This window comes from Panthera uncia, chromosome B1 (assembly GCF_023721935.1).
Source record: "Panthera uncia isolate 11264 chromosome B1, Puncia_PCG_1.0, whole genome shotgun sequence".
Classification (NCBI taxonomy): domain Eukaryota; kingdom Metazoa; phylum Chordata; class Mammalia; order Carnivora; family Felidae; genus Panthera; species Panthera uncia.
This window is the reverse complement of record NC_064811.1, coordinates 170,572,574-170,593,765: the sequence shown is the minus strand read 5'-3', so window position 1 is coordinate 170,593,765 and position 21,192 is coordinate 170,572,574. Positions and strand designations below refer to the sequence as shown.

The following is a 21,192-nucleotide window of genomic DNA, read 5'->3' as shown; positions in this document are numbered from 1 at the left end:
TCTCGAGGCACACAGCTAGTTTGGGGTTCCGTTTCATATACAAATTCATACACTTAATGGTGCAGCAGAAGCATAAGTAAGCCAAGCATTATTTGATGACTGGCCTTTGGAGAAAAGAGAGTGGGTAATGGAAAACACTGTACAAATTCCAAAAGCTGATTTTTGCAGATGAAGCACATTTTTCATTCTCGGTCTGGTAGGGTTTGCCTGTGTGTGCCGTGACTAATTCTTACTGGCCCAGCCTAGACTTCCTGTTTTCAGGGCAGCATGACAGATTTGTTGGTATAGTTTGGCTTTAATTCATTTCAAGCCGATCCTGGAAACCGGAGGCCCTGTCATGTCTTTATTGCAACATTAACTCCATTTTTTCTTTCCCTACTCCTTCTATTAATAAGCAGAGGCCACTCACTAGGGCAATCTTAACTGCCCACTGAAAGTGACAGCCGAAAGTATAAATAACTCTTCTCACTTACCCTCTAATACTTTTCTGGGAAAAGTAGCAGTTTTGTTCTCTTATCTCTTACGTGGACGCAGAGCTGATAAATTCATTCAAGACAGCTTAACTCTTTCTTGGTGAATCGGAATTCCCAGGGCAGCCTGCCCCAGAAGGGCCAGCTCCTCCCGTGCCATCTTGCACACTCACAGTGATTTGGAATTGATACAAGATTTCCTCTGGGCCCCTAGTTGTGCCCACACTTAACTCCACCTATCAAAGTGTGGAGTGGTTGGAACCTGAGAAATTATCCAGGGAGGTTTTGTTCCCTTGCTTTGTCTGTAGGCACAACAAAGCAGCTCACTTATTCAGAAATCTCAGAAGAGGGTGCAACGGGAGAGAGGTGGAAAGAAGCCTCCAGCCGTGGCCGTGGTCAGCCACACGTGGGTGGTTCCACAGGCGAACTCCGGACAGTTTGAGAGGACAGCGGTCTCTGGGCATGGATCCTTTGGAGGGGGCAATTCATGAGCCAACAGCCCCTCAGCACATGTACCTGTGTTGTTCCCTTACACACATCGGGTAAGGCCTGATCTAAAAATCTGCCCCCCTTCCAAAGCCTTCCTTGGCAAAGAAAAGAAACCACAACCTTTTGTCTCTGGTGAGTCCTTTGTCCGAGCATGAACCGATTATCTTGGCCAGGGAGATTCGAGCACTGGCTGGCCATTCTGTATTGTGTATCCACATTCCAATCTGGGAAGAGAAAGAAAGTAGCAGCTGGTAAGTGGCAGAGGGACATCCAAGAAGACCTGGGGAGCAAAGCAGAGGGTCACCGCCCGCCCCCCCCCCCGCCCCCGAAGAAAGGATGCTGTGCAGGCATCTATATATCAATAAAAACCCTTTTACACTTTTTAAATTATACTCTTAAATTAGTTCATTAACATATTACTAAGATAATTTTGATATTATCTTAGCGTAATATTAAAATATATTATGCTTCTCCGAAGACCATTAGGCTGTGCTCACAACACCCAGGAACTGTACACGCTGACTGCCTTTTGTGCTTTTCAAGCAATGTACCGCATGTTAAATTTCTGTGTCAAGTGTCCCATTTTTCCTAGTCAATTCCTTTCCTTTCCCATCTCTAGGAATCACATGGAAAAAAATTAGAAATTACGAAGTATTTCACAATGGAAAAGATGGGGAAGAGGTATAGATGTGTTGCTATCAATCAGTCATATATATCCACGGGAAATTTTGAAACACAGGACATTTACAGGGCCTAAGAGTAGTTTGGGGGAGTAGGTTTTCAGAACGCAAAACAACAGTAAAACTTTCTTAAACAACATCTAATTCTCAGAAGATTTATTAAAAGAGAGGTGGTTATCTTCATGTAGGATCTGGAAGGCCAGAAATGTCTTCCCCTTAATACTTCTTGTTCTCATTCTGCTACTGGAACCATAACCATTACATCTATAACACAACTCCTTGACACGGCTAAGGGGACACCAGGCTGATTGTCCTGTTCATCGCATGATGTGACTTGGAGTCCCCAAGCTACAAGCCAACCCCCTCATTTTCCCTTAACTCTTAAGTAAATGTGGGCGGCCAAGAAGTACGAGCGTTCATAATGAAGTGTTCTCATAAGATTTAATGTTTCTAGTCTGCCATCACTATAACACTAGGACTTTGGTATTTCTTATAAATGGGTCTTTCCTCTTCAAAGAACATTTTGTTGCTTTCTGTCCAAAGATTCACTTAAGCAAAAGCATGACCTGAGGAAGTATAAAAGAATAACAATCATTTCTACCTTGTAAATCGCCTCACCAGCAAATACTTACCACGAAAGGGAAGAGAGGAAGAGGGCCTGGGGTTTAGTGATTGTAGGGAGCTCTAAGCCTAGAGAGAAGGGCATTGCTTTAAAGAAGGTGAGGAGGGAAGGGGACAATGAACTACAATTCTTTTATGGCTGCTTCATTCCAGGCTCTCTCCAATGCAAGGGATTGACAAGGATAAATATAAAAATTTCCATCCCTTGGAGTAATCACAAACCAGTAGGGAAGACAGACACGCACATTAACTAGAAGAGTGTCTCGTGCATTGAAGGTATCTATTAAATGCTCGTTGGACTGACAATTTACCTACAATGAAATTCAAGTTTACACACTGTACATCAGATCCTGGCTCTACCACTAACAAGCTGTGTGGTGTTGTACAGGTTACTTAACATCTCTGTGTTACTGTGAACTGCTTGGCTTAGTTCCTGGCAAACAAATGCAGTTGTAGCTAATATATTTTTTTAATTTTTTAATGTTTATTTTTGAGAGAGAAAGAGAGACAGAGAGACAGAGCATGAGTGGGGAAGGGGTATAGAGAAAGGGAGACACAGAATATGAAGCAGGCTCCAGACTCTGAGCTGTCAGCACAGAGCCTGATACAGGGCTTGAAGCCATCAACTGTGAGATCATGACCTGAGCTGAAGTCAGATGCTTAACTAATGCTTGAGCCACCCAGGTGTCCCTGTAGTTAATATTAATATCAATATTAATATTAATATTACTGTTACCTATTCTCCCTCCATCTCCTACCATGCTCCCTCTTCCTCCTTTCCTTAAAACCTATGCTCCATTCATTCCACACCAGGAATGCTTCCCAGACATGTTATGATATGCACATCTCTCAGTCTGTGATTTTCATTCTCTCTTGCCCATCTACAGTGGACTTCCCAGGCCAGTTATAAACCCTTTTGGAGAAGGCACTGTGGTTTTTCACATTTATAATTCCAGCAACTAGCATATTTCCAGGAACAGTTCAGACACTTCACAAATATTTGTTCAATTGAATTAACTGTATTAAACTAAATAGTGTGAATAAAACTGTACACATCCACTTAGGGAGAGTGAGGAATTCTTCATAGGGAATGAATCACGAAAGGTTTCCCGTAGGAGCAGACAGTTTAACTTGAAAGCTTTGAAGGATGGGTTCATCAGGGGATCAAGGTTCGGTGTGTTTAAGCGTTGTAGTTGGGTTAAGAAAAATGAGTGTGGGCCCAAATGCAAGACATCGCATACAGCGAGAGCTCTGTAAGCAGGGAGCTGAATGAAGGAAAGAATGGAAGCACACATTTGTTCTCTAAGCAACAATTCTGTTGTCACACTAAGAGAAAGCACAACTTGAATTGCTTGCCTTCATTTTAGTTTCTCCCTTAATATTATTTTTGTAAACTTGTGAGTAATGAAGAAGGAAGGGGCCTTAACCACTTCTCAGACTTTCATAGGTAGGCCAAAAAATAAACAACTCTCACTACCATTATATCCCGTTTCCCAGGTCTTCTTGGCTCTTTATTTCCCACAGGTAAATCTTCAGGTCTGAGTCATCTTCAGGTCTGAGCTGGTGGAGAAGTGAACCTAGCAACCTGGTGTTCCAGAAGAAGGGACTTCTGCCCAGAGTCATACCTTTGTCAAATATACACAAGACAGGTCAGCTCTCTTCTGTTTACCAGTGGACCACAAAATAATCCATCAAAAGACAGATGTAGTATAAGATGGAAACCAAAGCTTATCACCACACCTCCAATCCAGTCTGCCTCCAGAAGTATAACTAAGACTTAAAGACTTTAGGAAAACAGTGGGGAAGGGCCAGGACAGAAAGGTCAGCTAGTACAAAAACCTATGGCAAGAGATGTTTGGTGTGTTTGGGAGACAGGAGAACAAGGGAAAGGCAAGAGACAGGAATGGCAGAAGATGGTGAAAGCAGAAAGATGAAGGACTGGTGGGGGAGATGGGGACCAGATTGTTCAGGATGTCGAAGGCCATGACAGAGTGTTTGGATGAATGAGGCAGACATACTCCCTCCTTTATAGAGAAAAGTCTGCCAGAGAAAAGAGTCCTCTGAAAAAGAGTCGTCACAAACATGATAAGCATACAAAATGAAAATGCAAGTCTTAGAGGATCATATAATGAAGGACTTCAATGCATCTAGGAAGGGGGTTAGAATAGACTTCCTAAGTTCTTTAAAGAAAGTATCAGTTTGGCAATAGATGAGTTGGGGCAGGGGGTGCAGCATTTGGGGAAAGGAAACAGAATGGGCCAATGCCCAAAACTGTGAGGGAGGAGAGGCCAAAAGGCCAGTGGAGCTGAGTGTTGGGTCTAAGGAGAGGAGAAGGACTGAAGAGGGAGGGCAAAGTGAGTCAGGGCTGGATCCTAGGAGCCCTTACAAAACATGACAGAGACTCTGGTCCGTGTTCTAGGAGCAGGAGGAAGCCACTTTAAGGAGTGGAGTGATAGATACAGTCTGGCTGGAGCTTTAAGAAGGTCACACTGGCAGGTAAGTTAGTACGGCTGAAATACAGAGCGTGGAAGCGACGTAGCAACAGATAAACACCGGCGAAGTTAGCTCGATCGGTTTATGTGGGAAAAGACCCAGAGAAGTTCCTTCCAGAATGAAAAAGAAAAACATTAGGCCATCCAACATGCACTAAGGCAAATATCAGACCTCTCCCTCGGGAAGTGTCCCTCTCTTTCCCACTACCTGCATTCTCGTGACCGATGAGGCTGGACATTATTTTTCCATCTTGTTCCTAGCCTCGTGGTAACCGTCAATATATGGGTCACTTATAAGCTGCTTCCATACTCCCCTGAATGTGCACAGAGATCTGGCGACCTTATTAAAATGAATATTCTTATTCAAAAGGTCTTGGGCAGGCCTGAGAGTTTGTATTTCTAACATGCTCCCAGGTGATGCCTGTGATGCTGGTCCATGAACCAGACTTTGAATAGCAAGGCCATAGAGTTTTAGGCCTTCTGAACATACACGTAGCAGCAGACTTAAAAATATAAAACAAGCCAACAAACAGAACTAGCAGATTATACCTCTGTGACTGTGTTGCCTGTTTGCAGAGATTTTGGATGCGACTTTGTCTTTCCATAAAGAGACTTTAGGAGATACTCACTGTGTAACTTCATTGGAGCTCAATCCTGGAGCCCTTCAGACTGTGACCCTACACCACAGTGACACCTGCTGGCAAATTCATGGATTACAATGGGGGCTTTGAGAATAATCCAGTCAAGTAGCAAACTTTTTTCATACATAAAAGTTTTCCTAAAGTACATCTTTTGGTTGGGAAATGAATTTTAAAATAAGGTGTTTGAAGTCCCTTGGTGAAGAATTAGGGTCTGAACAGTGGCATAAGGATAAATGTTTAACAGCTGGCTCCCCAGGATAAAAAATAGACATGTATATATATATATGTGTGTGTATATATATGTGTGTATATGTGTGTACATATATATATGTGTGTGTGTATATATATACATACATGTATATATACATACATATATATATATACACACACACATATATATACACACATATATTATAAATTTTAGTGATATAAGGGATGTGCAGCACATGATTTATAAATAATAATAAAATTTATGATACGTTTTATTGTAAATTCTACATGTAAGTTGATTCTCACAGAATCCTTTTGCTTATTTTTTTACCAAACTTGTATCAGTTGCTAACCTATAATTGCCATCCAACTATGTTTTGACAGAAACAGCCTATGAAAAAATGCTCGTTGAGTATGCAATTTACCAAAAAGCCACTCACATCTTTGATGGCACAGATGTAGTTCTGATGTGAATGTCAGTGGATACTTTTGTTTACATTAATGAATAAAACAGCAAAACAACAGAAACATATGTTAGCACATGACTCACTCGTCAGTGACATGAGGATCACTTCCTGGTGGATGATAGTTTTGAATACTAGAAGGTTTTTCTTCAATTTTTGGAATATTTATAATATAACCACTATAGATGTGAGTTTAATCTGCATTAATGACATTTCTCCATCATTTTCCTTTTTTTTAAGTGTATCTATTTTGAGAGAGAGAGACAGAAAGAATGCATGCACGGCCCTCGAGTGGGGGAGGGGCAGGAGAGGGAGAGAGAGAACCTCAAGCAGGCTCCACACTGTCAGCACAGAGCCCGATGAGGGGCTCGAACCCACAAACCAGGAGATCATGACCTGAGACAAAATCAAGAGTTGGATGCTTAACAGACTGAGCCACTAAGGCACCCCTCCATCTGTTTAAGTTTACGTAGTCAACAAAACAATAAATCCAGCTCTGATTGTGGCATTTTCTAACTTCCATACTCTAAGTACTCCCACTATGGCCAGTTTCAAACCACCAGTGTGATATCACTGCTTGTGAGGTTGGGAGCACACCCTTCTATGGTATTTCTGCCATACTGGCAAAATAGATGTAAATAACATCACGAGTATAGGCAATGGAAAACTATAGTAAAACAATTAGGAAGTGACACATTCTGAGTGTTTGGGAATTTTTTTTTAAGTTTATTTATTTATTTCAGAGGGAGTGGAGAGAGAGAGAGTCCCAAGCAGGCTCTGTCCGCATTGTCAGTGCAGAGCCCAACATGGGGCTCGAACTCATAAACCATGAGATCATGACCTGAGCAGAAATCGAGAGTCAGACACTTAACCAACTGAGCCACCCAGGGCCCTTTGAAATTTATTTTTAAATAATTTCTTTAATCCTAAATTAACATGGGGCACCGAGGTGGCTCAGTTGGTTAAGCTTCCGACTAGATTCTGGAATATACCTGAACAACCTCTGATGTGGGACAACAACTAACAACGAGCTGTCCTACTCAACAGTGGACATTAGCAGAGACATCAAAGGGTCAAGGCAGGGGGCTGAGGCAATGACAAGGTTGCCTATGGAGAAAGGAGGGTGGAGAAGACAAATTCCTGGGTGCGGAGCTCTCTCTAGACCCTGGGTGCCAATAGTTAGGCCCCCATTTGACAATAGGGTAAGCAGAGTTTAGAAGGCCAGCAAAAATATTCAGCCCCAGAGCAAGTTTACTAGCAGCGAGAGAGAGAAAGAAAACAGGAAAATTTAACCTTTGAACTCCACTCCAAAAGAAAAAGAAAACGAAAAAGGAAAGAAAAGCTTTTCCCATGAAAAGCTTTTGGGGAAACCTAAAGTTTCTCTAAAGACAGTAGAATGATGACGCCTCTGCCTTTGTTTTGATGCTAGCAGTGAGCCCTAATCTATTTACTCTCCACCTAAAGGGAACAGTGGCTCTGTTTGCTTACTTAGGGTTTAGTTATTTCAAAATCAGAAAAGCCTATCTGAAAATCCACAGACCAGGGAGGGATTTTAGAGATCATCTAGTCCAGTCTTCACATTGCCTTCTGAAAAGTACAACTAAAAACCCTCTCACTATTTAAAAAAAAAAAAAATTTTTTTTAAAGAATCTGCAAAACGGAGAGACGGTGATCTGCTAGGGAACTTGGTACCCAAGGAACAACACTGTGGAAAGTACCCTGGAGCACCTCTTTCTTTTCATATACCCCAGACATGGAGCTGAAAAAACAGGCAACTAGAAAATATCAAAGGGGCAGAAAAGGGATAGCCTAGCAAGACAGAATACTGTTAGACAATAACACTTCTACTCTAGCCAAAAACCACAGAAACTAAAATCAGAAATGGAAGAGGGGATATTATTATCAACTGTACAGAAATAAAAGGAGTAAAAGAGAGTACTATGAACAATTATATACCAACAAAGTGGGTAACCTAGATAAAATGGATGAATTCCCAGAAATATACAACCTACCAACATTGAATCACGATGAAATAGAAAATCTGAACAGACCCACAGTTTGGTTCGCTAGGGCCTGCCATAACAAAATACCATAGACCAGGTGGCTTAAACAGCAGACATTTAGTTTCTCACAGTGTGGGTTTCACACGTGCTCTTTCCTTTGTGCATGAACGTATGTGATGTCTCTGTGTGTGTCCTAATCTCTTATTATATAGACAACAGTCGTATTGCTTACTGACAACCCCATTTTAACGACTACATTAAAACCCTGTCTCCAAATACAGTCACATTCTCAGGTATTGGGTGTTAGGGCTTCAACATATGACTTCTGTAGGGATACAATTCAGCCTAGAGTAGTTTATAATTAATAAGAAGATTGAATTAGTAACCAAAACCTCTCTAGAAGAAAAGAAAAGCCCTAGACTAGATGGCTTCATTGGTGAATTCTACGAAATATTTAAAGAAAAATATTAACACCAACCTTTCTCAAACTTTTCCAAAAATTGAAGACAAGAGAACATTTTCAGATTCATTCTATAAGGCTAGCCTTACCCTGTTACCAAGCCAGACAAAGATACAACAAGAAAAAAAAAAAAAAAAAAAAAAAAAAAAAAAAAAAAAACTAGGGGTGCCTAGGTGGCTCTGTCGGTTAAGTGTCCAACTTCGTCTCAGGCCACGATCTCATAGTTTGTGAGCTGGAGCCCCACGTGGGGCCCTGTGCTGACAGCTCAGAGCCTGGAGCCTGCTTCAGATTTGGTGTCTCCCTCTCTCTCTCCCCCTCCCCTGCTAAATCTCTCTCTCTCTCTCTCTCTCTCTCTCTCTTTCTAATAAATAAACATTAATTTTTTTTTAATAAATAAAAAAGGAAAGAAAACTAAAGGCCAATAGCTCTGATGACTATTGATAAAAAATTCCCAAGAAAATACTAGCAAAAGGATTATATACCATGACCAAGTGTGATTTTTTTCCTGGAATACAAAGATGGCTCATCATATGAATATCAATTAATATAATACACTACATTACCAGAATTATGGAGAGAAAAAAAATCTCGCTTGATGCAGAAAAAGCATTTGACAAATTCAACATCCTTTCATTATTAAAAACAACAACACTCAATAAGCTAGGAATGGGAGGAAATCACCTCAACATAATAAAAGCCACATATGAAAAACCCACAGCTAACATCAAACTCAAAGGTGAAGAGCTGAAAGAGTTTTCTCTAAGATCAGAAATGAGACAAGGGTGCCCATTTTTGTCACTTCTATTCAACATAACATTGGAAATTCTAGTTGTTGTTTTTTTTAGAGCAATTAGGCAAGACAAAGAAACAGGCATCCAAATGGAAAAGGGAAGAAGTAAAATTATCTCTGTTCAAAATAAGATGATCTTATTGTAGAAAAGCCTAAATGTTTCACAAATAGAAAAACTGTTAGAATTCAGTAATAAACACATCTAGTAAAGTCACAAGATAAAAAATCAACATGCAAAAATCAGTTACATTTATAAACACTAACAATGAACACTGTAAGGAAGAAATTAAGAAAACAACTCCATTTGTAATAATATCAAAAATAATAAAATACTTAGGAAAAACTTAACCAAGGAGATAAAAGACTTATACACTGAAAGCCACACAATAGTGCTGAAGGAAAGTAAAAACACAAATAAATAGAAATATATCCCCTGTTCATGGATTGGAAAACTTGATAATATTAAGATGTTAGTACTACCCAAAGCAAGCTACAGATTCTATACAATCCCTATAGGGGAAAAAAAAAACCTATGGAAATCTCAGTGATATTTTTTCAGAAATGGAAAAATCCATCCTAAAATTCATACGGAATCTCAAAGGACCCAAATAGCCTGAACAATCTTCAGAAAGAACAAAGTTGGAGTTCTCACACTACCTGCCTTCAAAACTTACTACAAAGCTGCAATAATCAAAACAATATTGTACTTGCATGAAAACAGACACATAGACCCATGGAACAGAAGTGAGAGCCTAGAAATAAACCCATGCATATACTGTCAAATAATTTTCAACTAGGATGCCAAGATTATTCAAAATGGAGAAAGGATGGTCTTTTCAACAAATGGTGCTGGGAAAACTGGATATCCACATGCAAAAGGATGAAGATGGATACTAACATTATATTTAACAATTAAAAACTCCGGGGGCACCTGGGTGGCTCAGTTAGTTAAGTTTCTGACTTTGGCTCAGGTTATGATCCCACGGTTCGTGAGTTCAAACCCCACGTCGGGCTCTATGCTGACAGCTCAGAGCCTGGAGCCTGTTTTGGATTCTGTGACTCCTGCTCTCTCTGCCCCTCCCCCACTCATGCTCTGTCTGTCTCTTTCTCTCTCTCAAAAATAAATAAACATTAAATTAAAAAAATTAACTCCAAATGGATTAAAGACTGAAATATAAGACCCAAACCTATAAAACTCCTAGAATAAAACATAGGTGGGAAAGCTTCATGACATTGGACTTGGCAACAACGTCTTCATTATGACACCAAGCACAAGCAAGAGGAACAACAAAATAGTTAAAGTGGACATCATCAAAGGACACTATTGACAGAGTGAAAGGGCAACCCACAGAATGAGAGAAGACACTTGCAAATCATATGTCTGATAAGGGATTAATATCCAGAATTAATTTAAAAGCTCCAACAACTTGACAATCAAAAATGAGCAACCCAACCTTAAGATTGGTAAAGGACTTAAATAGATATTTCTTCAAAGAAGATGTATAGATGACAGATAAGCACATGAAAAGCTGCTGAACATTACTAATCAATAGGGACATGTAAATCAAAACCACAATGAGCTATAATTCCAAATTATATTTGGAAATTCTATTCTCCAGAACAAACAAGTGTCATTTAAGGGTGTGGACAAATTGGGGTCCTTGAGCATTGCTGATAGGAATGTAAAATAGTACAGCTATTACCGAATGATACGATGGTTGCTCAAAAAATTAAACACAAAGTTACCATATGATCCAGCAATCCCACTTCTAGGTATATATCCAACATCCATTCTGTAGCCCATAGATCAAGGAGTAATTTCAACTTTCAAGTCTCATCATTTAAGAAATACTTTTTATAAGATGATAAGCTGCCATAGATAGTGATTCCTGTGATGAATCTGAGCAACATAAATGGAATACGTCTAGAAAGTGCTCCTCATTCTAGATGTCAATTAAGAACACGCATGATTCATGGGAAGAGGTCAAAACATCAGCGTGAACAGGAGTTTGGGAGAAGTTGATTCCAACTCTGACAGATGACCTGGAGGAATTCAAGACTCCAGTGGAGGAAGTACCTGCAGATATGGTGGAAATAGCAAGGGAACTAGAGTTAGAGGTGGAGCCTGAGATAGGACTGAATTGCTGCAATCTCATGATAAAATGTTGACGGATGAGGAGCTGCATCTTACAGTAAGCAAAGAAAGTGGTTTCTTCAGATGGAACCTATTCCTGGTGAAGGTGCTGCAAAGATTATTGAACTGACAACAAAGGTTTCAGAATATGACATAAACTTAGTTGATACAGCAGCGGCAGGGTTTGAGAGGATTGCATCTAATTCTGAAAGTACTTTGGGTAAAATGTCATCAAACAACATCGCATGCTACAGAGAAATTGTTCATGAAGTGAACAGTTAATCAATGCAGCAAACTTCCTTGTTATCCTACTTTAAGAAATTACCGTGGCCCCTCCAGTCTTCAGGAACCACCACCCTGATCAATCAACAGCCATCAACATCGAGGCAGGACCCTCCACCTGCAAAAAGGTTATGACTCACTGCAAGCTCAGATGATGGTTGGCATTTTTTAACAGTAAAGTATTTCTTTACTTAGTTACTTATATTTTTAAATTTTTTAATGTTTATTTTTGAGAGAGAGAGACAGAGAGGCAGAGTGCGAGTGGGGAAGGGGCAGAGAGAGAAGGAGACACAGAATCCGAAGCAGGCTCCAGGCTCTGAGCCGTCAGCACGGAGCCCTACGTGGGGCTTGAACTCGTGAACCGCAAGATCATGACCTGAGCCGAAGTCAGACGCTTAACCAACTGAGCCACCCAGGCGCCCCAAATATTTTTTTATTTTTTAGTATTTATTTATTTTTGAGAGAGCAAAGAGAGAGATTGTAATATTTATTTATTTTTGAGAGAGCAAGTATGAGCATGGGAGGAGCAGAGAGAGGAGACAAAGGATCTGAAGTAGGCTCTGTGCTTGACAGCAACAAGCCTGATGTGGGGCTCGAACTCATGAACCATGAGATCACGACCTGAGCCAAAGCAATAAAATATTTTTTTTTAATGTTTGTGTCTTTATTTTGAGAGAGACAGAGGGGACACAAGTCGGGGAGGGGCAGAGAGACAGAGAGAGAGAAAGAGAGAGAGAGAATCCTGAGCAGACTCCATGCGGTCAGCGCAGAGCCTGACGCGGGGCTCAAACCCACGAACAATGAGATCATGACCTAAACTGAAACCAAGAGTCGACTGCTTAACCGACTGAGCCACTTAGGTGCCCCAAGTATTTTTCAATTAAGGTATGTACACTGGGGTTTTTTTTAGACATAATGCTATGGCACACTTAATAGACTATAGTTTGGTGTAAATAAAACTTTCATATGCACTGGGAAACCAAAAAATTCATTTGACTCACCTTATTGTGATATTCACTTTATGACCGTAGTCTGGAACCAAACCCACAATGTCTCTGGGGTTTGCCTATATGATAGCCAAGATATGGAAGCAACGTAAGTGTCTACTGATAGATGAATGGATAAGAAAAATATTGGAATATGGCTCAGACATAAAAAATGAAATCTTGCCACTTGTGACAACAAGCATGGACCTACAGGGTATTATGCTAAGTGAAATGAGTAAGACAGAAGTGAGACAGAGAAAGACAATTCACTTATATGGGGAACCTAAAAACCCAAACGAACCAACAAAACAAAACAGAAACAGACTCACGAAGACAAAGAACAAACTGGTGGTTGACCGAGGGGAGGGGTGGGGAAATGGGTGAAATAGGTGAAGGGGAGTAAGAGGTGCAAACTGCCAGTTATTAAACAAATAAGTCACAAGGATGCAAAGTACCGCACAGGGAATACAACCAATAACATTGTAATAACTGTGCATTGTCACACATGGTAACTGGATTTACTGTGGTGCTTATTTTGTAATGTGTATAAATGTAGAATCGCTATACTGTACCCCTGAAATGAGTATAAAATCGTCTGTCAACTACTCTTCAATTTAAAAAGTTTAAATATTTTCCAAATAAATAAATAATTGAAGTCATAAAACGTTACATTCAAAATCAAAAACTTTTGCTTTGGGGAAGTCCCTGTTAAAAGGATGAAAACAGGGGCGCCTGGGTGGCTCAGTTTGTTAAGCGTTTCACTCTTGGTTTCGGCTCAAGTCATGATCTCACGGTCTGTGCAGGAGCCTGCTTGGGATTCTCTCTCTTTCCCACTCTCTGCCCATCCTCCATGAGCACATATGCTCTTTCATTCTCTCTCTCTCTCTCAAAATTAAAGAAAAAACCCCGCATGCTACAGAGGAGGAGAAAATGTTAGTAAACTACTTATCCAACAAAGAACTAGTATCTAGAATATGTAAAAAAACAAAACAAAACAGAAAAACTCTTAAAACTCAGAAGTAAAAAAGGGAAAAAATTCCAATTAGAATTTGGGCTAAAGACAGGCAGAGACATTTCATAGAAGATGTTATAAAGAAGGCAAAAAAGACCATGAAAATATCTTCACCATTATTAGCCATTAGGGAAATGCAAAATAAGATCACCATGAGTGGGGCGCCTGGGTGGCTCAGTTGGTTAAGCATCCGACTTCAGCTCAGGTCATAATCTCATGCTCCATGAGTTCTAGCCCCACGTCAGGCTCTGTGCTGACAGCTCAGAGCCTGGAGACTGTTTCAGATTCTGGGTCTCCCTCTCTCTCTACCCCTCCTCCACTCGCACTCTCTCTCTCAAAAAAATAAAATAAATAAATAAACATTAAAAAATTTTTTTAAAAGAACCACCATGAGATGTCAGGATGGCTAAAATGTAAAACAGTGAGAACACTCAATGCTGGTGAAGATGCAGGACAACTGGATCCCTCAAATGTATTTGGTGGGAATATTGTAGCCACTCCAAAAATTCCTTGGAAAATGAAATCCGCAACTATCACAGGACCAGCAGTTGCACTTCTGGCACTTACGCCAGAGAAATGAGAACTTATTTTCATGCAAAAGCTGTATCAAATTTAACTTTAAAATATTTAATTGACCTCTCAAGGGGTTACACAGAAGCATCAAATCAGACCCAAGATCAGATTCCTGTCCATTCCTTTGTCTTGTCATTACATCGCTGTTCATCATATCCGGAATGGCACTTAAGTTTTTCATATGATGGATAGTGGCTGCTTGAAATTCTGTGCTGAGAAGGATTTTAAGGCCTTGGAATTCCAAGGTCAGCAGGAATAGTTTTCACAATTAATTAGAGGTGTATGCTGTTAATATAGCTGGCAAGAATGGCCATATACAAGCTTAATATTTGCCAATCCCAAACTGAGATACACCACCTCACCAATCATAGAACACTGAAGCCAAAAGACGTGTTAGTAATTTCCCAGTATACAATTTCCCTTTCATTTTACAGATGAGGATACTGCAGAAGTAAAATAAGAGAGATCCAGACCCCAAGTGTGTTATCTGACTTCTCCATTTCGCCAAGCCCATCCTTGCTCTCAGAAGCAATTGACTAGATATTCCGAGTCCACGAGTTTTCTCTTTGTGGAAAGAACCTTCCTTGCATAGTTACTTCTCACAAACAGTTTTTCGGTGCTGGAGTTTTCCCAGGAAAAATGGGAGATCATTCTAGAAAAGAAAACACCCAACACCTAAATTTAGAGCAGAATCCCTTTCATGTTCATTACCTTTATAGTCAGGCTAAACTTGTCAGAGAATATCTGGCCTTATTTTTATTTTTTTATTTATTTTATTATTATTTTGTTTAACGTTTATTTATTTTTGAGACAGAGAGAGACAGAGCATGAACGGGGGAGGGTCAGAGAGAGAGGGAGACACAGAATCTGAAACAGGCTCCAGGCTCTGAGCAATCAGCACAGATCCTGACGCGGGGCTTGAATTCACGGACCGCGAGATCATGACCCTAGCCGAAGTCGGACGCTTAACCGACTGAGCCACCCAGGCGCCCCTGGCCTTATTTTTAGAAGTACGTGTGTTCTCTGCTCATATTGCAAGAAGGGACAGAGAGACATAAAAATGGGGTGTTGGGACTTTTCAGGTCCTTTTGCCTGGGCAAATCATCGCCTCATTGTGCTGGGAATTTACAAGAGTCTCCTCAGACTTCCAGAAATAACAAGTTCCATTGTCTTGTTAGTTCCTTTGCCCTGTTCATTATCAAAGAGATCAGTAAAAATGAATGAAAGGAGTCTGATTAAAAGTTCCAGGATACCATTATGTTTACAAGAGGGAGGGCCACCTGGGTGGCTCAGTGGGTTGAGCATTGGACTCTTGATTTCGGCTCAGGTCATGATCTCACCCTACGTGGGTTTGAACCCCACATCGGGCTCTGCACTGACAGCGTGGAGCCCACTTGGGATTCTCTCTCTCTCTCTTTCTCTTTTCTCTCTCTCTCTCTCTCCCTCTCTCTCTCTCTCTCTCTCTCTCCCTCTGCCCCTCCCTGACTTGTACACTCACAATCTCTCTCCCAAAAATAAAAACATGAACTTTAAAATAAATAAATACCTAATGAGGGGAAGAAGATAGCTGCTTAAACTCTTTGCCCCTGAGAACAAGCTGTGCTAGAAATTTGATCCAGTCGCTGGCTGCTTTGGTTCCGTGTGCTTTCAGACCTTACAGAACCTGTGTGTGAAGGCTCGTGTAACCTTGCTGAGTAACCACATATCGATGGTTAATGAATATATATGAGGATTGGCGGATCAGGCTGGGGTGAGCAGGCCTGATACTTGATCTTTCCAGTGAAACTCATGATAACAACTCACTGTGTGCCCTCGGAAAGCTTTCTGCAGGCCTTGCTTCTGCCAGCCTCCCACCTTATCAGCAGGCCCCCAAAGCTTCAAATTACAGCAGCTAATTGGATGAAAGTGGAAATGCATCCTTCTAATGGAGTGAGAGATTCATGCCCTGATCTTTTTCCTTCACTTGCTGAGACAAAACAAAAACACAGATGAAGCTTGTGAAGCAGAAAAGCAGATTAGCTCTGCTTTGGAGCCACGAGAGTGGATGTTCCAGCTAAAATCGAAAGAGTTTTAGAGAATATAGACACACATCCAAAGGACAGAAAACAACCCAAGCTAGCAGTTACCAAATCATCCCAGAGACAATCTGCAAATCCCTTCCTCAGTAAAAGCTAGCAATACAATCTACCTTCATCTATGAATAAGTTATTTCATACCTAAAGATAATTTCATTCGTGGCCTTATTTTATGGCATTTTTATAACTGTGACACCCTATATGGGTCCGAGGCATAAATAAGCTGAATAAAAACCATCAAAATAAAGATTTAATGTGAAATTGTTTAATGCAATTGGGACTCACGAGTTGGCCGACAGGGACTATTTTTCATGAGCTTTCTGTTAGAGCTTTTCTGTTAGCTTTCTTATAGACTGATACAGTTTGTATTAAAAACACATCTGCAGTTAGTTCAGGAAAGAAGACTCTTGTGACATCAACCTATTTTATCCAAAGAGATGCAATTAAAAATGCATATGGGGTGATTCCATCTTTTTATTCAATTACCCTGAAGAAGGGAGGAGTGTTACCATACGGTGATGGAGACACTAAAATTCAAAGAAGCTTCAGAGTGAGATAAGTTGGATTTACATCATTTAAAGGACAGGTCCGAGATCAAGGTTCTGGGTGACTTTCTTCTGGCAATTAATTGCCACGTGTGGCATAGTTTAATGGGCTTTTACATTCCATTTTCGAGGGATGAAATTTGTGAGTGCCTGAAGGAGGTGTCATCAAGATGGCAGGAGGAACAGTGAAGAATGAAAAGAGAGAATATGATAGAATGAGCAATTACAGAACGTGGTATTTATTGCATTTTAAAATAATAACCCACCCCTCAGCGCAGGGGAAAGGAAAAGAGAAAACTCTGTGAGAGACATTCACATTGCTTCATTGTGAGCTACATTTCCTTTCTGGTGAACTTACCTTACTGTTTTGACTAAACTTCCAGATCAACAGACGAGCATCATGGTCTTTCATATGAGCGTTGGGTTCACACTGTCAGCCCATGAACCCATCTCTATCAAGTACCAGTTCAAAGCAGAACCTTGGATTACACATTCCATGAATGACCAACATAGAATGGACATAATATTCAGATGATATGAAAAACACACTAATTCCATGACAAAAAAAAAAAAAGCTGTCTCTTTATTTTATTTTGTCGGCTAAAGAACATCTCAGTACTCTTTTCAGAATAATTCTGTGTCTTTAGAAAAGTATACTGAGGAATGATCATGAACTTTAATCCAAATCTGGACTCTGCCACTTGCTTGCTGTGTAAATTTGTATAAGTTACTTGACACTCTACATCTGTGTTTCCATCTGCAAAAATCAGAATGACAATATTTTCAGTTTACAAAATTGTTCTAAGACCCAAATCACATCATAGCCATATGTAAAAATGTTTAGAACATAGTAGATATATACTGAGCTAGAGAGAATGCAAAAAAAGGACATGACCCCCTAGGACAAGATAATCTAGTAGGTGAAATACAATTTGGGAATATCCTACAGTATCATATAGTCATACATCATATAAACATAGAGAATATTAGACAGCCCACATGAATGTTATAGTTACACAAAGCAAGCAAAGAGCCATCATGAGACAGGCTAGGCAGAGAAAATTTCCAAGAGATCTTAGCCCTTGGCTAGGGAGCACTATCTCTCCAAATGATCTGAAATTACCGTCCGCTGTAGGCATTTTGAAGTATCCATATCTCCAAAAGACTTCTTGACTATTTTACCCAACTTTCTGACACTTAACCACACAACCTATTCTTCAACAGACATTTATCAAAAGCCGCGGATTTCCAGATGTTTCTTCTCCTGGGCCTGTCACCTTCTGCACAGAAGAAACAAGAGAACCCATCCAGCCTCTTATACTCCCTGAGGAAAACAAACAACCCACCTTGATCTCTGCAGTCAGCACTCTGAGCTGACATTTAGCTTCCTCTCGAACATGCTAAAGAAAAAAGTGTATATTAGTCAGTTGCATTTTCTCAGTTTATTTTCTTATCTTTTAACATACCGTAAGTTCTTCAAATACTGCTTGATCTTATATATCTACAAGTCGACCAACAGCAATAAGACTTGGCAAATTAAGCATCCAAATTAATTATGCAAGCTTGGCTTTAATTTCTACTTTAAAATATAATGCACTGAATTAGAGGTATCAATATCAAAATATTGCCTATGCTTGTTGCTAATTTTAAATGGAAAGGTTTCCAATTCAAACAGTTCTAGATATTCAAACACATTTTCATTTGCTCATGAGAATTTTTTTAAGGCAGAACATGCTACTTAACATAAAATCATTAGTCTTATAAAAGAAATATAGGCAGGATCCAAGTTCATCATAAGATTCATTCATTCATTCATTATGCTGGGCACTAGAGAGAAAAAAAAAACCACTATCTGATCTCTAAGAAACTCAGTCTATAAGAGGCAAACATGTAAATAGATCATAAAAATTACAATATAGTAAGTCCTTTTATAAACATTACAGGAGAGGTGTTTCCTATCTAAATTTTCTCCTCATGATGTAGAAGCATACCAGACTAGGATAAAAGAAGATAATAGGAGACATGATATTTTAGCAAGACAATCTACAGAACATGCCTACGATATTGCAGATGCTAGATAGCCTAGAACATTGGGAAGGTCTCTTTCCCTCCACCTGGGGTGGCATCCAGCAGAGGACTTGACGGTGCTCAAGAATGTACACCTGCAGAGGAAGCAGGACCCCGAGTAGGGAATGGAAGACAATAAACATAGTGAGTTGCAGACCAGTGAACGAAACCGGAGAACCTATGAAGTGTGGAGGAGAGTCACTCATAAAGCTACAACCCTTCATTAAAACTCTTACTGAGCTAGAAGGTAGAACTTGAACCAAAAGTCAAAGACTATCAAAGTATTCTTCCTCATTCTCTATCAGTGTGTGTGTATGTGCACACATGTGAGTATGTACACATGAGCTCAACCTAGCAACCTGTTAAGTCGACTCTGGGGAATGAGTTGTATTGCCCCCTCCTTTTCCACGTTGGAGTGTAATCTTGGTGAGTATAAAGGAGAAATGTACATTGTGTAATGAAAGGAGAGAATAACTAACAGCCTTTGAGAGTATTCAAGAAAGCGTCACTGAGGAAATCATTTGAGCTGAGACTCGAACGATAAATAGGGATTCATCCAGTTGATATTCCAGGCAGAGGAAATAAAACACTCTATTCAAAGATGTATAGGTATGAAGAAAACATGGAGTGTTCAGGCAACATATAGTTAGTGTGTTTTAGCAGAGCACAGGGCACGCTAATGAGGAAGTAAGAGGTGAGCCTGAAAAGTCCGGTAAGGGTTATACCAGAGTCTATATCCCAAAGGGGATGAGTGGCTATTAAAGGATATTAAGCTAGGGAGTATTTGATTTACAAGAGAAAGATTTTATTGAAAGGCCCTGAAGTGAGTGGACTATAAAGTTTACACCATACAAATATATTGGAGAAAGGTTACACAAAGGTAATCTGAGCTAGGTGGTAGAGGGATGTGGGGCATGACCTTAGAAGAAATCCATGGAACTTCGGAACGAGACTAGACTGTGGTTAGTGACGGCTTAACCTGAAACAGTGACAGAAGGAAGGGATAGATGAGAATACACTAAGGGAGTGGATTCCTAAGTGGGATGGATGAATACAGAGAGAGAAGGCAAGGAAGGAACATAGCTGATTCTCAGATGTACACTTTTGGTGATTAGATTTATGGGGAAAGATCTTGATTTCCATTTTATAAAGGTCAAGGGCCCTGTGATGCATCTAAATCATATTTCCCAGTGGGTAGCTGAACATGCATATCTGATCGCAATTAGAAGCATGGCTTTAAAGATGAAAACAAAACGTTTGGTGTCAGAAAGCAGATTAGCGATGTTGTGGGCCAGGAATGGGGGAGGGTTGAATGCAAAAGAGAACTAGGGGATTCGTTAGGCTGCCATCAATGTTCTATATTTTGATTGTGGTGGTGGATACATGGCTGTATATATATTCCAAATAACTCACTGAACTTGAAATGGGTGCACTGTATTTTATGTAACTATAATGGAACATAAAAATGTTTAATGGTTTAAGTCACAAGTATATGAACGATCGTTGAAAACGTGAAGTGGACAGGATAGACGAGAGAGGCTATAGAATGCGACACGAAGAAGTCTGAGGCTAGAATTATACACGAGGGGTATGAGAAGAAAACTAGCAAAATCATTAGCCCCTGTTACCGTTTAGCCATGAAACAGAACAGGATCATTTAAAGGCTCTTTGGAGACTTATATGTCACCTAATACTACTTCACCTTACATATGAAGGAAGTGGAGGCCATATTGAGGTACTATGGTTTGTTCGCGATCACAAAGGTAGTTAATAGCAAAAGCAAAGTTAGACACAGCCAGGAGTCCTGAGCCTGGGGTACTTCTGTCTGGGGCTACTCAGTTGTAACAGGGGAACTTTCACAATTGTGAAAGGTCACCCTACACCAGCAAAAGAAGTCTCTTTGGTGTCCCATTCAAGCCGGGCCCCATATTTCTTCCTCTTAGTTACCGCTTTCTGTGTTCCACACCCGTCGAAGAGCCACATGACCGTACAAACTCGTAAAAAGCCTTAACAAGAAGACAAAACCACCTTCTGAGGAAGGACAGAGCTGTTCCTCGCTGCCACTGCCTGAGATTTTGTTAGTAGAGAGGAATAAAGTTAGACGTCGATATGAATATAGAGGAGGCATTTTTCATCACACAAACATATACCTACAGAGCAGGGGGGATTTATTTTGTTTTGTTTTCCTGGGATGGCCC

At 40.2% G+C, this 21,192-nt stretch overlaps 1 long non-coding RNA gene across 1 annotated transcript; it reads left to right on the top strand.

Annotated features, from left to right (window-relative positions):
• The first annotated feature begins 2,761 nt into the window (after nucleotides 1-2,761).
• On the top strand, nucleotides 2,762-19,090 carry LOC125923379 (uncharacterized). Its single transcript, XR_007458010.1, has 3 exons — nucleotides 2,762-3,909; nucleotides 4,680-4,756; nucleotides 18,152-19,090. It is a non-coding gene; the product is annotated as an uncharacterized LOC125923379 (long non-coding RNA).
• The last annotated feature ends 2,102 nt before the right edge of the window (nucleotides 19,091-21,192 follow it).